The 18,470-nt window shown below is 41.7% G+C and overlaps 1 protein-coding gene and 1 pseudogene across 1 annotated transcript in view; one reads left to right on the top strand and one right to left on the bottom strand.

Annotated features, from left to right (window-relative positions):
* The window catches only part of LOC137759783 (ELKS/Rab6-interacting/CAST family member 1-like), a 901,087-nt gene that overhangs the window by 377,270 nt on the left and 505,347 nt on the right, over nucleotides 1–18,470 (bottom strand).
* LOC137758647 (UDP-N-acetylglucosamine--peptide N-acetylglucosaminyltransferase 110 kDa subunit pseudogene) lies at nucleotides 3,528–6,665 on the top strand (annotated as a pseudogene).

The following is an 18,470-nucleotide window of genomic DNA, read 5'->3' as shown; positions in this document are numbered from 1 at the left end:
CCCCTGCAATGGCGGGCAGATTCTTAACCACTGCACCACTAGGGAAGCCCAGGATTTGTATTGTATTGCTAGCAAAGAGACTGCATTTCTCCTCTGATGAATGTGCACAAGAAAGCATGCTGTCCCCGGTGATCGCTGGGTACCGTCTCATGATCCTGAGGGAAGCCATCCTATCCTTCTGGTTACGTGATACAGTGGGTTTCCTTCTTGTTTAGGCCAGTTTTATTTGGAGTTTCAATTTTTATAGTGAAAAGTTGTCATAACACTTTCTGCTCTAGGGGGGTTTTTTTGTTTGTTTTGTTTTTGTCAATTCCTGCTGGGTATTATTTGTATTGTTGATGTGGCAAGAACTCTACTGAGATATAGTCTTCTTGTCTTTATATTATGAATATATCTCTAAGTTTATCACTTATCATTTACTCCTTACTCTTGTTTAATATAGAGAAGGTTATAATTTAAGTCTATTAAATCCATCAGTGTGTTTCTACATGATATATTCCATTGCTTTTACTTTTATTCATTCATTCATTAAAGAGAGTGTGTGTGTGCGTGTGTGTATGTGTGTGTGTGTACTACAAGGTGCCAAGCACTACGAGAGGCAATAAGACTATTTATTTTGAGACAAGAAAGACACAGCCCCTGTCCTCGTGGAGTTCCTATCCTGGTGGGGGATTGAGAATATGTTAGACGTTTACTGAAAAGCCACACAAGTGTGTGTAAGCTACTAAAGGATAGAGGCTACAGAGGGAAGGACCCAGTCTAGGAGCGCTTTCATAGAAGGGTTAGGTCTAGTTAGGGAAGTCAGGGGAAGCTTTCCTGGGGAAGTGGTGACTGAGCTAAGAATGATAAAGAGGACTTAGGTAGTGGGCTAAGAGCATTACAGGCAGTGGAAAGAGCCGGTGCAAAGGTCCTGCTCATGGGCAAGCATAGGCAACAGGAAGGACTGAAAGAATGTAGGACATGGTCCACATCCTCAGAGGGGCCTGGTGTAAGTGAAGGCGGAAGGTTGAAGGGTGGGAAGTGGGGGATGCTGACCACGCAGGGCCAGTAAGTCCATGGTAAGGAGTTGTGTCTCCTTCCTAAGATCTATGGGAAATCACTGAAGGTGTCATCTTTGACAACCACATTACTTTTACCTCCAAACATCCAATCTCATAACAAGTCCTAACAATTTTGCTTTCGAAATATCTCTTCAGTCTATCCACTTCAATCCATCCACTTCTGTTCGTCATTACCAACACTTCCTCAGCCCATTCTATCATCATTTCTGTCTGGACTAGGGGAATAGCATCCTCAATGATCTATTTGCACCTACTGTTGCCCCACTCCAATCCCTTCCTGCACAGTTATGGGGAGACACGCCTGACCTTGATACCATTTGATGACACAGAAAACACTGAAAGAGGACCAGTTTGTTTTTCATTAGTCTTGTTCTTGAGAGGTTGTGGAGTGGGCAGTTCATGAGTTTAATCTTGGGCCTGCTGAGTTTTAAATATCCCTGGGATGTCCTAGAGAAGAAGCCAAGCAGGAGGTGTCTGTTAGGTAGATATCTTCTCCCTCCCCATCTAGAGCCACTCTCCACCCATCTCTACGCTGATCCCTGCCCGGAGACATTAACGTGTGTGGCATGTCAAGATTCCATGTATCCCCAGCGCCTGCTCCCGTGTGCGCTGCCTTCTAGTTGCGTTCAGCCCATAGGAGGTACATGAGGGAAGAAGCGTGAAGGCTGAGTATTTACTCGATACGATATACATCCTGCATCATCTCTTCCTCTTCCCCACCTCCTCCTCTTTCCACCCTGCCTCCTTCAAACCCTCCTCCTCTGCCTCCTGCGCCTCCTGCTCTTCTTCCTCCCACGTCTTCCTCTTTTTTTCTCTCTCGAATCCAGTAATCATTTCCACCTCCTCCTTTTTCAAAAAACTAATTAATTAATTTTTGGCTGCATTGGATCTTTGCTGCGCCCGGGCTTTCTCTAGTCGCGGCAAGTGGGGGCTACTCTTCGTTGCAGTGAGTGGGCTTCTCATTTCGGTGGCTTCTCTTGTTGCAGAGCACGGGCTCTAGGTGCCCGGTCTTCAGTAGTTGCGGCCCGCGGGCTCAGTAGTTGTGGCTCGTGGGCTCTAGAGTGCAGGCTGAGTAGTTGTGGCGCACAGGCTCAGTTGCTCCGTGGCATGTGGGATCTTTCCGGACCAGGGCTTGAACCCCTGCACTGGCAGGTGGATTCTTAACCACTGAGCCACCACGGAAGTCCCTAACCTCCTCCTTTAAGCCTAGGCAGTAAAAGCTCCCTGAGATGCTGGACTACTGTCCTCTGTTGTTTTCCCCAAACCCTTTGCAAATGATCTCTTGACTACAGTCTCCTTAATTACGGTACATTTGAGTGTGCCACCTTTCTCTTTCAGGGATTCTGACTTATACTGATAGGTAAGAAATGCCTGGGGGAGAGTTAAATTTGAGTCACCTGAGTAGAGGTGGTCATTGGAGCCGTGGCTATAAATGTGAATATCTTGGGAGACAGTGTAGAGAAGGAATGGGCCCTGAGGAACTCAAACATGTAATGGCTTTCAGAGGAGGATAATCTTGCAAAGGAATTGGAGAAGTAGCAACCAAAGTGAGGTGAAAAATCAGGGCAGTGTGTGTCATAGAAGTCAAAGGAGGCAAAGGGAAGAAAAAGAGCGTTGGTAGTCAAGATTATCAGTTGGTCCTGCAAAGTCATTGGATTTAGTGACTTATACCCTCGTGAATCTGTTACATATTTTCTGTGCTCCCTCTGAATAATGATTTAAATTTTTTTACATTAACTTATCTATAATTTATCTTAGGTAAATACAGTCAAATTTGTTTTAGAACGTATTTTAAGGTAAAAATTAACTACCCTTCCTTAACCATTATTCCAACATTATTTATGTTCTACTTTCTCTATTACCATTATTTCCTCCAACATTCACTGTTTCTAAAAATATAAAGAGATGTTTGAGCACTTTCTACTAGATGTTTAAGAGCTTTCTATTTGACTGTATCATAGTGGTTCAATGGTTGTCGCTTTAGCATTCATTTTAAAATTGATCCATTAGAACAAGTCTAACCTCTTAATTTTAATTTTCAGAATTCTATTATCAATAGCCCCATTTATTCTTCCAGATAAACTCTATATTTTTTTAACATCTTTATTAGAGTATAATTGCTTTACTATGGTGTGTTAGTTTCTGCTTTATAACAAAGTGAATCAGTTATACATATACATATGTCCCCACATCTCTTCCCTCTTGCATCTCCAGATAAACTTTAGAACCATCTTATCAATTAAAAAAAACTTAAACTTCATTGTGATTTTTTCAAGACCGTGAGAGATAGATGGCCAACCAGAGTTCCTAAGGTTCAGTGTATGTAACTGCTGCCGCCGCTTAAGCCTGCCAAAGCAGTGGTACGGCTACTGCCCTTGTATTTGCTACCTCTAGAAACATTCTTGCCAGTAGTGGCAGCAGCGGGACTCAATTACCCTCTTTTCGCACTCCCTCCAGAAGCTCCAGATGGCGTCTTCCGTGGGCAACGTGGCCGACAGCACAGACCCAACGAAACGTATGCTTTCCTTCCAAGGGTTAGCAGAGTTGACACATCGAGCCTATCAGGCGGGAGATTTTGAGGCAGCTGAGAGACACTGCATGCAGCTCTGGAGACAAGAGCCAGACAATACTGGTGTACTTTTATTACTTTCATCTATACACTTCCGGTGTCGAAGGCTGGACGGATCTGCCCACTTTAGTACTCTGGCAATTAAAAAGAACCCTCTTCTGGCAGAAGCCTATTCGAATTTGGGGAATGTGTACAAGGAAAGCGGGCAGTTGCAGGAAGCAATCGAGCATTACCGGCATGCGTTGCGTCTCAAACCAGATTTCATCGATGGTTATATTAACCTGGCAGCCGCTTTGGTAGCAGCAGGCGACATGGAAGGGGCAGTACAAGCTTACGCCTCCGCTCTTCAGTACAATCCTGATCTGTACTGTGTTTGCAGTGACCTGGGGAACCTGCTCAAAGCCCTGGGTCGCTTGGAAGAAGCCAAGGCATGTTATTTGAAAGCAATTGAGACGCAACCGAACTTTGCAGTAGCTTGGAGTAACCTTGGCTGTGTTTTCAATGCACAAGGGGAGATTTGGCTTGCAATTCATCACTTTGAAAAGGCTGTCACCCATGACCCCAATTTTCTGGATGCTTATATCAATTTAGGAAATGTCTTCAAAGAGGCACGGATTTTTGAACGAGCTGTGGCAGCTTACCTTCGTGCCCTAAGCTTGAGTCCAAATCATGCAGTGGTACATGGCAGCCTGGCTTGTGTATACTATGAGCAAGGCCTGATAGATCTGGCAATAGACACCTACAGGCGAGCTATTGAATTGCAACCACACTTCCCGGACGCTTACTGCAACCTAGCCAACGCTCTCAAAGAGAAGGGCAGTGTTGCCGAAGCAGAAGATTGTTATAATACAGCTCTGTGGCTGTGTCCCACCCATGCAGACTCTCTGAATAACCTAGCCAATATCAAGCGAGAACAGGGAAACATTGAAGAGGCAGTTCGCTTGTATTGTAAAGCATTAGAAGTCTTCCCAGAGTTTGCTGCTGTCCATTCAAATTTAGCAAGTGTATTGCAGCAGCAGGGAAGAGTGCAGGAAGCTCTGATGCATTATAAGGAGGCTATTCGAATCAGTCCTACCTTTGCTGAGGCCTACTGTAATATGGGAAACACTCTAACGGGGATGCAGGATGTTCAGGGAGCCTTGCAGTGTTATACACGTGCCATTCAGATTAACCCTGCATTTGCGGATGCCCACAGCAATCTGGCTTCCATTCACAAGGATTCAGGGAATATTCCAGAAGCAATTGCTTCTTATCGCACTGCTCTGAAGCTTCAACCTGACTTTCCTGACGCTTATTGTAATCTGGCTCATTGCCTGCAGATTGTCTGTGACTGGACAGACTATGATGAGCGCATGAAGAGGTTGGTCAGCGTTGTGGCTGACCAGTTAGAGAAGAACAGGTTGCCTTCTGTGCAGCCTCATCACAGCATGTTATATCCTCTTCCTCACGGCGTCAGGAAGGCTATTGCCGAGAGGCATGGGCACCTCTGCCTGGATAACATCAATGTCCTTCACAAACCACCGTATGAACATCCAAAGGACTTGAAGCTCAGTGATGGTCGACTGCGTGTAGGATACGTGAGTTCTGACTTTGGGAACCATCCTACTTCTCATCTTATGCAGTCTATTCCAGGCATGCACAATCGTGATAAATTTGAGGTATTCTGTTATGCCCTGAGCCCAGATGATGGCACAAACTTCCGAGCGAAGGTGATGGCAGAAGCCGATCATTTCGTTGATCTTTCTCAGATTCCATGCGATGGAAAAGCAGCTGATCGCATCCATCAAGATGGTATACACATCCTCGTAAATATGAATGGTTATACCAGGGGTGCTCGAAATGAACTCTTTGCTCTCAGGCCAGCTCCTATTCAGGCAATGTGGCTGGGGTACCCTGGGACTAGTGGCGCGCTTTTCATGGATTATATCATCACTGATCGGGAAACTTCACCTGCTGAAGTTGCTGAGCAGTATTCTGAGAAACTGGCTTATATGCCCCATACTTTCTTTATTGGTGATCATGCTAATATGTTCCCTCACCTGAAGAAAAAAGCAGTCATCGATTTTAAGTCCAATGGGCACATTTATGACAATCGAATTGTGCTAAATGGCATCGACCTCAAAGCATTTCTTGATAGTCTACCAGACGTGAAAATTGTCAAGATGAAATGTCCTGATGGAGGAGACAAAGCAGACAGCAGCAATATAGATCTTAATATGCCTGTCATTCCTATGAATACGACTGCAGAAGCAGTTATTGAAATGATTAACAGAGGACAAATTCAGATAACAATTAATGGATTCAGTATTAGCAATGGACTGGCAACTACCCAGATCAACAATAAGGCTGCCACTGGAGAGGAGGTTCCCCGTACCATTATTGTAACCACACGTTCTCAGTACGGGTTACCGGAAGATGCCATTGTGTACTGTAACTTTAATCAGCTATATAAAATTGACCCATCTACTTTGCAGATGTGGGCAAATATTCTGAAGCGTGTTCCCAATAGCGTACTGTGGCTGTTGCGTTTCCCAGCAGGAGAACCTAATATTCAACAGTACGCGCAAAATATGGGCCTTCCCCAGAACCGTATCATTTTTTCACCTGTTGCTCCTAAAGAGGAACATGTTCGGAGAGGCCAGCTGGCTGATGTCTGCTTGGACACTCCACTCTGTAATGGACACACCACAGGGATGGATGTCCTTTGGTCGGGGACACCCATGGTGACTATGCCAGGAGAGACTCTTGCTTCCCGAGTTGCAGCTTCCCAGCTCACCTGTTTAGGCTGTCTTGAGCTTATTGCTAAAAATAGACAAGAGTATGAAGACATAGCTGTGAAACTGGGAACTGATCTAGAATACCTGAAGAGAATTCGTGGCAAAGTCTGGAAGCAGAGAATATCTAGCCCTCTGTTCAACACCAAACAATACACACTGGAACTAGAGCGCCTCTATCTACAGATGTGGGAGCATTATGCAGCTGGCAACAAACCTGATCACATGATGAAGCCTGTTGACGTCACTGAGTCGGCCTAAATAATGACTGTGTGCGCAGGAGAATTACCCCTGTACCTGAGCCTCAACCTTCTGGGGGAAAGGGAACTAGATACGTTACTTTGTACTTACCTTTGTAGCAATATCATGTTGCAGATGGGTGACAGACAGTGATAACAGATAGCACAGCCAGACTTGCTTCCTGCATGATCATGACAGGGAGAGACACAAGAGATGGGAGACTGCTGTTCCACAAGGAGTCTCCGTAGAATTTTGCGGCAGCCAGGTGTTGCCTAAGTCTGGAAGGTCTGATCTCCCTTGGTCTTCCATGGGATGGGTGGTTAGTGTGGAGGGGAGATAGAGATTGCCCAGTCTTCTGAATTAAGTTTTTCTTTATATTTGGGGTATTGGAGCTATTAAAAATGTTTGGTTTCAGGTTTTATTCATGTGACGTGTATATGATTCTTTTGAGATAAGGTTTTAAGCTAAAATATTCCTTGTTTTAGTTTCTGAACTCTACAGACAAATGGGGACTTTGCTGGTGTAGTCTTTTTATAGGTTTTATAAACCACTTGAGCCTATATCAGTCATTTTAGTGTCTGACATGTTTGGAACTATCAGTGCTTTGTTGGTTTATGGCTTAAATTCTTTTTCTGGTCCGTTTCCTTCTTCCCTTCCCCCCACTTTAAACATTTTCCTGTATCTTGGCTAACAAAAAACCAAGTCTGATTCAAAACCTCCCAGAGTGTTTCTCTTAAACACATCATCTGGTGCCAAATGAAGATTCTTAGGAGTGATTATTAATTATGAAGGGCACAGTTGTGGTACTGTCACTGATGATAATAATAATGGATTTTTGGCCTAGAGTTTTGACCTATTGCACCAGTGTTTTACCGTTGACTGCCCCTCTGTGCTGCTTCCAAAAGTGATAGTGTGTGATCAGATTTTTACTTTCACTTCTAAAGTTTGTTCTTTTTTTTAAAGTGAGTCCTGTTCTTCCTTTTTCTTTCAGCAGCAATGAAATCCCAGGTAAGTACAAGTATTCAAATATTTGATCAGTAAGTCCCAGTTATCTCCAGTGCATTAAATAACTTTCATCAAAAAACATGGTATAGGTAAAAAGCTCTGGAGGACCAGCTATGTATATGATTATTATGCTTCAGACCTTCTAGGGTGTTACACATAATAACTTGTCTTCTGGACGTGGTCTTGAAGTCTATGGATTCAGCCTCAGTAGTAGCGAACTGCACTGCTACTTGGTTTGGAGTATAAATTAGACTTTAGCCCTCCTGGGGGTTGAGTTTTTGGTATTGAAAACCATAGGAATGAAATTATTGTATTTCAACAAAGGACTGAGGGCTTGAGGCTTAAACAAGCCAACATATGAATATATGTTTTTGTCTTGCTGTACTGCACATATGCTGTCTAGTAACAGATATTTTGTCTGCTAGTAGTGTTCTAGATTCTGTCTTTCCAAAGTGCTGAGGCAGTGCATCTATTCTGTAGTTGCAGCTGATGCCTGAATGTATCCTAGCTGACAAATGATTGATTAAGAAGCACTTGAATTTCGGAAAGATTTGTACTGTTAACCAAAATCTGAGCAAGGAGTCTCAAATGTAATTCTTAGCCAGAATTACATGTTAATGAACGACTTAACAGTGTAAATCAAGGAACATCAGTGTAGGGATTTCTTTTAATTTATTTTTTACCTGCTTGAAAGAATCAGTTAAAGGTTGCCAGCTTGGTTGCAGATGAACGGACGTTGGAAGTTCACCAAACTACTTCATGTGGAATAGGAGAATAGACTTCCAGCGCCCTCAAGGCTGTGACCTTGCAGCCATTTTACATAGCACAGCATCCCCCTAGAGGGATGAACCTTTCCCTGCCCGAAAAGTAGCCGCTCTGGTTGAAGCTTTGCTTATTGTAACAGGCTTTTGTTTCCAGGTAACATGTCTGTGGAAGGCTTAATTCTGAATAGAGATATAGATATTACTGGAAACTAATTGTTTTTTCTATTATACTCTGCTTTATCAAAAAAGTAAAACATTTACATTGTGCTACAGAAATTCAGATGTTGTCTTGCAATCTTTAAACAATAAATGAATGATTTGCCCTGAAAAACAAAAAACAAAAAACTTCTTTGTGATTTTGTTTGGGATTATTTTAATCCTGTAAATTAAATTGGGAAGAAGTTAAATCTTTATTATATTGCCTTTTAGCCAGAAACTTGATAGATAGATAGATAAATCCATTTATCTTCAAATCTCATTTTTAACTCTAATAAAAGTGTAACCATTTTCTTCAAATAATATGTTAATATATTTTGTGAAGGTCGTTTCCAAACATTTTATATTTACATTCTTCTTTCTGATGTTTCTTAGATATTCTTTGCTACTCTTTCTCTGACTTTTTTTGGTATAATAGTAATATATGTTTCTGGTAGAAAAAAATGAGAAGAAATCAAGAAAAAAAACCCTAAGTATAATTCTAATAGTCAACACCCAGATTCCAGTACAGTTAACTTTTTGGTGTACTCACTCAACGCTTATTCTATTCTTATGTATGTGTATTTTTATATTTCTTATGTAAATGAGGTATCATACTGTTCTGTAACTTCTTTCATCTGCTATACAAGGAACATCTCATGTCAGTGTATGCACTTCCTTGCTGGATGCTATTCTGTTTTACAGATGTACCTTAATTTATTTAACCAGACCTTTACTGGGGACCTTTGTTGTTGTTTCTAACTTTCCAGCATGAAATCATTCTGTGATAAAGCTCTTTTTACCTCCTCAATTCCAAAGAGCCTTGACATTTTATTAAGTATCGGATATATACAAAAGAATATTTATAAAATAAATGTTTAAGGATAAAAAAAGTAACAATGACATGATCACTTGTGCACCTACTGTCCCATTTAAGACATAGAACATTTAAGCCCCTATGTATCCCTCTCCAATCCCATCCTTCCTAATCATTCTATATATATATATATATGTGTGTGTGTGTGTGTGTGTGTGTGTGTGTGTGTGTGTATATATACATATATATGTATGTATATATGATTTATGCATGCTTTTGAACTTCATATGATTGGAATTTACCATATGGGTCTTTCTGGGACATACTTTTTCCACTTAATAACATGTTCCTGAGATGCATCCACGTTGTTGCAAATAACTACAGTTTATTCATGTTTATTTCTGTATAGTATTCAATTATATGAATATATCAGAATTTTACTCCATTCTACTGTTGGTGAATATCTTGGTTGTTTCTAGTTTTTGCTCTTACAGATATGCTACTATGAACATCTTGTACCTACCGCCCACTACATGTGTACAAGAGTTTCTCTAGGCCAAACATCAGAGAGTAGAATTGCTGAGTCAAAAGGCATGCATACCTTCAACCTAATAGATAATGCAAATTATCTTCCAAAATGGTTGAAATAAATTGACTCTCCCACAAACACTGTATAAGAATTCAGTGGTTCCACATCTCTAATTCTTGGTATTCCACATTGAAAAATTTCTGTCAAGCTGATGAGATTGAAATAATATGCCACTGTGGTTTTAATTTGCACTTCCCTGATTACAAATGAAGTTGAACATATTTTCATATGTTATTTTACCATTTGTGTTCTCTCTTCAGTGATATGCCCAGTCAAATCTTTTTCCCCTTTAAAATAAATTAGGTTGTAGTTTTCTGAATGGCTTATAGTTTTTGGTCTGGATACTAACCCTTTGTCATATGGGTATAGCAAATACCCTCTCCCAGTGTGTGACTCACCTTTTCACTTCTGTTATGGTATATCTTGATGAACAGAAGTTCTTCATTTTAATGTAGTTCACTTTAATAGTAATTTACTTTACTCTCTATGCTTTTCTGTCTCGCTTCAGAGATTCTTCTCATCCGTTAATTGAAAGGGGCATTTTCTTTTATTACTTTCAAAAAGTTTAAAAACTCTACCTAATTTTGAGTCTTTTAGACACCTAGAATTGATTTTTGGCATGTGGTGTGAGGTAGGGGTTCAGATCCCCTTTTTTCTATATGAATAACCAGTTGTCTCAGCATCAGTTATTTAAAGCTCATACTTTCTCAACTGATTTTCAGTGTCCGTTCTGATACACTTGAGAATCAACGTGCCAAGTTCCACTATCCATTCCTCAATGCCCACCAGTCAAAATAAATACTTTGTTGGGATTTTAAATGTAATAAAAGAAATCTACGGATCAATTGGAAAAGCAATGACAACTTTATAATATTGAATCTTCCTACCCATAAACATAGTATCACTTTCCATTTATTTAAATTTCCTTTGATTTCTCTCAGTCATTTTATGATTTTCTGTATACAGGTCTTACTCATATTTTGTTAAATCTCTTCCTAGGTAATTCATATTTTTGATACTACTGTAAATGGCATCTGTCTTTTTATTACACGTTCTAATTTTTTGTTGCTGGTATATAGAAATGCATTTTTAAAATATTGACCTTATAAGTATCAATTTTACTAAAAAAAAATCTTAATTCTATTTTTCTGTATAGGAAAATTTTTAAAGTGGGGGGAAGGGAAGAAGGAAACGGACAAGAAAAGGAATTTAAGCCATAAACCAACAAAGCACTGATAGTTCCAAACATGTCAGACACTAAAATGACGGATATAGGCTCAAGTGGTTTATAAAACCTATAAAAAGACTCCACCAGCAACGTCCCTATCTTTAATATGTATTCTTATGTGTATGTAAAAATCTTATCTCCTGCAGATGACTCCCTAGTTTCTGCCCTCTAATCATTATAAATTGTATATAAATTTTATACTATCTGATATTTCCAACACCTGATTGACTTTTTGTGGGTGATGTGAGTTGCTTGTTATTTTGTTGGGTCTCGCTCATGTTGCTTTTCTTTTTTAATTGTGAATTCATATTTCTATGGGAATTCTTTGAAGCCTAGATAGAAGGGAGTTCATTTAAAAAGGATTTGCAAGTGTTTCTGCCAGATGCTCATGGGTACTACTGAAGGAGGGCCACTTTAAACTAAATTCTCAGCTTGAAGGTTTTCCAGACCACCCAGGTAGTGCAACTCTGGCAACAAAACTCACACGTGAGGGCTAGCTTGTACTTAGAAACTTTCAGGAAAGATTTTTCTTCTCCTTTACCAGCGCCAAATTTTAACATAAGCAAATGTCCTTGTTGTCTGCAATGGGGGCAATTTTATTTCTAGTATACCCTTTCGAGCTTTATGTAGGATTGTCTTTTATGCTGCCCTCTTTGGGCTGGACCTAGGCTTTGTCAACTATCATCCATATTTCACAAGGCTGTGAACACTGGATCTCAAGATCCCCTGATTTGTCAAAAGTCCTCAGTGCAAAGGCCATTAGCAGTGCCTGGGTCATCTCACTTGGGCCTTGCTTAGAATTCCTTTTGGCCTTACTTTATTAGCAGGTCACTGATGCATTTAAAAATATATATATTTCTATATTTTATTCATTGTTTTTAGTTATTCTCAATGGGAAGTTTGTGAAGGGCATGTAGTTTGCTAAGCACCCCCCACCTCACTTCAGCTACACCTTCTCATATCCTAGATCTTTCATTTCCAATATCTATTTCACCTCCTAAATCTCAATTTCAAATATCTTCTCTCTATGGCCATCATCTCCTATCTTTGCGTGCCTCTAATTTACCAGTCCCACCTTAACAATTCTCCAGCCCTATTAGGACTCCCAATTCAATCACCCCCAAATATTCACTGGCCATTTACTCAGGTTCTTCCTCATCCATATTAGAGTCTACGCTGGGTCTCTGTGTTGCAAAATACAATAAAAATAGTGCCTTCTGTAGTTGTGCCATGCTATGGTACTGACTTTGTGTTTCATCATCATAATCACTCCTTTATACACACCCTCCATGTCTTTTTTTTCTTTTTTTTTTTTCTTCGTCCTTCTCTCATCTGATCTGGCACAATTATTGACTGAGTAAACCCGCATTTATCTGCCTACTCTGTACCTAGTTCTGGAGGAAAAGAAGCAACTAGGCTAACTGGTTTCCTTCTAAATGTATGTGGCTTCAGGCTGTAGAGAAATCCTTCTGTATTTCTCTAGTCAGTTCTCTCCACCACCTTTCAAAGCAGCTTCTCTCTGCAAATCCCCAGCCTTCCCTGACCCCAGCCCCCTTTCTCAGTTGATGGCTTCCCTTAGTCCATGGAGACATCCTCATCCACTCACCACCAAACTCCATGCATGTTTAATAGATGCTCATCTTTTCCTCTTGTGACTTCAGATGAACTCTCCATGTTCACATCTAGGGCCATCCTTTCCACTTGTGCACAGGATCCCACCCCCTTTCTCTCCCCTCCACCCCTCACTATCAGTGGTTCTCTGCCATTCTGACTCTCCTCCTGCTCTGAGAATGAACACATCCTGTCAGTTTTTTTTTTTCTTAACATAAGAGACAACTTCTTCTGGGAAGATGAAGTTGATGTACTTTCCCATATTCCTCCAGCTAAGTGAAACTAAAACCCTTGGACATTACATATAAAAGAAACATAAGAAGGCTGAAAGGTAGAGAGAGGAAGGCAGATCAGCTAGGGACTTTGAGACCTGAGGAATGACACATGGTTAGTTCCTACCTTGTTTGTTTGTTTACCTCATATATCCCAGACTTGGAGCTGAAGAAGCTAGCAACCTGCAAACGCCAACAGGCACAGACAAAAAAAAAAAAAAACAACCTTCAACCAAAGCCTGGTCTGCTTAGCCAGAGAACCAGGAATAGGTCAGCCTAGTGAAATAGAAAACTTTTAGAATTATCTAAGCAGCTCTACTCCAGCCAAAAACCACAGAAAAAAAAAAAAACAAACAAAAACTGTGGCCCCACTCCCACCCATGCCAGCCAAGTCCTAGAGGGGAGACTAGACTTCAGCCTTCCGCTAGGCTGTACCAAGGCACCCCAACACACCTGCCAAGGTGGCGGCAGAGAAGGATACATAGGGAGCTGGGATTTTCATCCCCAACAGGCATGAATGATACACACTCTCCTCCCTCCCCTCTCCACAGTACCAGTGGAGACCACACGGGGAGCCTGGACTTCCACCCCCACTGGCAGTAACAAGGCCTCTCTCCCCATCCCAGATGGGGTACTGCCAGAGAAGGCCTAGGGGAGCTTCAGGGCTTTTGCCACCACCCGGCGGTAACGAGGCACTTCTGCCCCTCCCATCCAGGAAGGCATCCGTGAAGGCCTCGTGAGAAGCTGGCACTCCCACACCTGCCCAGCAGTAATGAGGAGCTCACAGCTGTAAGAGAGCGTACACTTTGCCTTCTAGGTCACTGTGTAACCCCAGTGCCTGGAATGACAGGGGCTAGTTGCATGATCTCGCTCAAATCACTCATCCCTTCGGTGTCGCAATTTGTTCCTCTGTAAAATGAGAATGAAAATAATAGCATCTACCTGTAGGTTGCTGTGAGGATTAAATGAGTCCATACATATAAAGCTCCTAGAATAGAAAGTGTTAGCCATTGCTGCTGCTGCTGGCATTGTCATTATTCATTCCTTACTTATTTATGTGCCTCTTAAAATATAGCTTTAGCCGTATCCCAGGAGTTTTGATTTGTAGTGTTTTCATTATTTTTATTTTCTAAATATTCTATGATTGCAATCATATTTCCCCTTTTGTGCCCAGGAGATATAGAGAAGGGTATTTTTGAATTTCCATGTGGGTGGGAAAGTTTTGTTTAAATGTTTCTAATTTATAGTTTTATTGCTCTGTGGTCAGAGAATGTCTGTGCACTTTGTGCTTTAGGAGATTTGTTGATGTTTTCTTTATAGTCTAGTAGATGATCTATATTAAAAAATAAGTTCTTCAATTAAAATAGTTTTTCCCCTTTTCCTCATTGTGAAGGATACATCTTATCCCTAGCCTAAAAGCTGGAGACATACTTTCCAACACACCAAACTAGACATTTAAATGAAATAAAAGCTCCAATCATGTTGAGTTAACATGCTTTATTCCCATTCAATTTGCAGTAAGCACAGATTGCAAAGTTCCCCAGAGGGAGAGAAATGGGAGCAGGCATACTCAGACTTCAGGTGTGATTTGTTAGTTGTTCTTCTGCTGCCTCTTTTCTCCCTCTAATTTTTTCTTGTAAAGAAGGCATTTAATTCTAGTTGTAGCAGATTGTAATTTCCATAAGTGGCCACAGCAATATTTCTGACCCCACACGCTGTTCCAGGACCTTGCCACTTCCCGTCAAGAGGTGAAGTCTATTCCCTTCCCCTTGAACTGGGGTAGAACTTTATGACTGCCCCAACAAAAAGAGGATGGGGTGGATGTCATGTTGCATGCCTTCCCAGCTGGGCCATAAATGGCAATAGAGCCTCTGCCTGACTGTCTTGTGATGCCCTCTTGGAAGCCAGTCACCATGTTGTGAGGAAGCTCAGGCTACATAGAGAGGCTGCTTGTAGGTGCTGAGGTCCCAGCGAGAGCCACCATCAGTCAGCAGACATGTGAGTGAGCGAGTGAGTGAGTCTTCAGGGGATCTTAGCCCCAAGTCATCTCCACAGCCCCTGTCTGAATTGTGACCCACAGACCCAATAAGCATTATAAACAGTTGTTTTACCTCATTGATTTGTAGGGTAATTTGGTCCTCAGCTATAGTAACCGTATCTCTAAGGATACAGTGACCCCAGCTAATCAGACAATTCCAACTAGAAGGTGGGTGTTATAATGAGAAAAACATGAGACTAGGACCTGGGAGACCTAGGTCATAGGCCGGATTAACTCATAATTGACCTTAGGACCTTGAACATATCATGTAACCTTTCTGAGTCCTAACATTTGAACCTTTTAGGCCCCTTCAAGTTCTACCATTAATTAAGGCCTTGATAGAGAACAATATGAAAAGGTTTCATATTGGAAATACTCGATCTCTTGAGAGACTGCATATCTATATGTAATCAATGACATTCTTGGTTTTACAGTTAACTCTCACAGGGAAATCTTATTTCCCTCCTTTCCAAACTATGGGAAAATTTTTCCAAAGTATTGACAGCAGAGAATAGGGTCATTTTTTATCAACCCAATTTTAGCATAAAATAAATTAGAAAGCTGGCTGGGCCTTTGCTGCAAGACGTGGGCTCCCCAGTCTCAGTTCATGGTAATATAGTAACCACTGCTTAGATTCTCGACTTTTATATTGTTCAGTCATCTTTGCCTGCTATTTTGGGTGTTCTTTGCTAGTTACCCGGTGACTTGCTGCCAGAATATGCTTACAGAGATTTTACTGTCTCTCTCTAGATTCAGCAGTTTGAGAACGTTAAATGTGCCTTGCAAAGCTAAATCTGCTATGGGATATATAAGGCTGGTCTCTCATCAGTTGTAATTCTCTGGTAGTTGCATTGTTAAGAGGAGTCATCTATTATTCCACATACTACATTCCAGAAGAAGCTAAAGCAAGTGTTTAATGCATGCTTTCCAGGGCACAATACTGCACAGTCCCTAGAGTGTGATGACTTGGGACAGCTGCCCCAAGTCAATATTCAGGGGACCCAGCCATGCTGGCAGCTTGTCAGTGACTCAAGGAGCACCAGCTGGGGCCCTGTAACATGCTTGTACCACGCTCACAGAGAAACAGTTTTTTTTTTTTTTGAAATAAATTTATTTATTTATTATTTATTTTTGGCTGCGTGGGGTCTTCGTTGCTACGCGTGAGCTTTCTCTAGCTGTGGAGAGCGGGGGCTACTCTTTGTTGTGGTGTGTGGGCTTCTCATTGTGGTGGCTTCTCTTGTTGTGGAGCCCAGGCGTTAGCCATGCGGGCTTCAGTAGTTGTGGCACGTGGGCTCAGTAGTTGTGGCACATGGGCTCAGTTGCTCTGCGGCGTGTGGGATCTTCCCAGACTAGGGCTCAAACCCGTGTCCCCTGCATTGGTAGGCGGATTCTTAACGACTGCGCCACCAGGGAAGTCCTGAGAAACACTCTTCACTTGCCTCCCTTTCCTGGAGTCACCAGAATCACCGCCTATTCCCTTTGTACCCCAGCGTTCCCACCACAGAACAAGGTTAGTAGGTTACCTTCTGATATGAATTGTATCCTCCCTGTGAAGCAGTTGTTTCCTACGTCTGTTTAGGACACTTGCATTTTGTTATTTTAATGATGTGATATCATTAAATATTACATAAATTGATGAAATATGAAGACAATAGAGTTGTTTCTAGTGAACAAGTCAAAAGCTTCCTAAAGTGTGAGCGATATAGCTGCAAAAGATTGTGGGAAAAACTCTAGAAGAATTCTGCACTCAGATCGCTTCCCCTTTATCTATAAGTTTTCATTCTCCTTTAAAGACACCCATACTTTACATCTCAGTTAATGATATGGATGTTCTTTTATTTTTTTTTTTATTTTTATTTTTTTTAATTTTTATTTATTTATTTATTTATTTATGGCTGTGTTGGGTCTTCATTTCTGTGCGAGGGCTTTCTCTAGTTGTGGCAAGCGGGGTCCACTCTTCATCGCGGTGCGCGGGCCTCTCACTGTCGCGGCCTCTCTTGTTGCGGAGCACAGGCTCCAGACGCGCAGGCTCAGTAATTGTGGCTCACGGGCCCAGCCGCTCTGCGGCATGTGGGATCTTCCCAGACCAGGGCTCGAACCCGCGTCCCCTGCATTGGCAGGCAGACTCTCAACCACTGCGCCACCAGGGAAGCCCATATGGATGTTCTTTATTCAAGAGTGATGCCCTGTGCTCAAAAGCCTTGCTCCTATGTCAAAAGATTGGGCAACGTCTATATGCTTGTTTTCAGTTAAACAAAATGTTTTTGGAAATTTTCATTTTTTGACTTGTTACTTTAACCTTTTTTTTTTTCTTAATTTATTAATTTATTTATGGCTGTGTTGGGTCTTCGTTTCTGTGCGAGGGCTTTCTCTAGTTGAGGCAAGTGGGGGCCACTCTTCATCGCAGTGCCCGGGCCTCTCATTATCGCGGCCTCTCTTGTTGCGGAGCACAGGCTCCAGACGCGCAGGCTCAGTAGTTCTGGCTCACGGGCCTAGTTGCTCCGCGGCATGTGGGATCTTCCCAGACCAGGGCTTGAACCCGTGTCCCCTGCATTGGCAGACAGATTCTCAACCACTGCGCCACCAGGGAAGCCCCTAACCTACTTTTTAACACAGCAACACATGCTCCTGAGCAATAATTTGGCTTGAACTGTACATAAATTCAGCTCATCTCTACTTTCTGTTTCATCACAACAAATAAAGAACTGTGCAGACTGCCCTTTCCTGCTGCCAAACTACAAACTGCCACTCTGTGATTTTGTTTTCACATCAAGGATACTCTTCAGCTTTAGCCAGATCCCCCCAAGCCATTTCCCCCTCACTTTCCAGATTAATTCTAGAGGAATGAGATCTATTCCAGCCCCCACAAACCTCACTGGGATGGTTCTAAGTTCATTTACACAGGGAATCCTCTGCTACTTACCCAAATCTCAAAAGCTCCCCTACCCCTTGCCCCAGGCAATTCCCTAGTACAGCACCTGGTTCCTTCTCTTCTTTGCTTCAACCAGGGTTTATTGGGCACCTATCACATGTCAGGCTCAGCGCAAGGTACTAGGTGGGCTGTAGTGAATAAAATGTGTTTACTTTATATTGTCAACAACAGGTATGTAGTATGCGCAGAAGAGCAGTAGCTACGTCTTTTTGTCTTGTTGTTTTAATGGATAAATTGGTAAACTAATGAAGGAGAATTTCCGTAGCACTTTTGACTTTGGAAATTGTTAGTGTATGTCATTATGTATGCACTTAGATATGGTATGTATTTATTTGCATTTCTGTGGAAATTAAAAGGGCATGTAATACTTTAGTT

This window comes from Eschrichtius robustus, chromosome 2 (assembly GCF_028021215.1).
Source record: "Eschrichtius robustus isolate mEscRob2 chromosome 2, mEscRob2.pri, whole genome shotgun sequence".
Lineage (NCBI taxonomy): Eukaryota > Metazoa > Chordata > Mammalia > Artiodactyla > Eschrichtiidae > Eschrichtius > Eschrichtius robustus.
The sequence above is the reverse complement of the archived record's forward strand: the minus strand, read 5'-3'. Positions and strand labels throughout refer to the sequence as shown.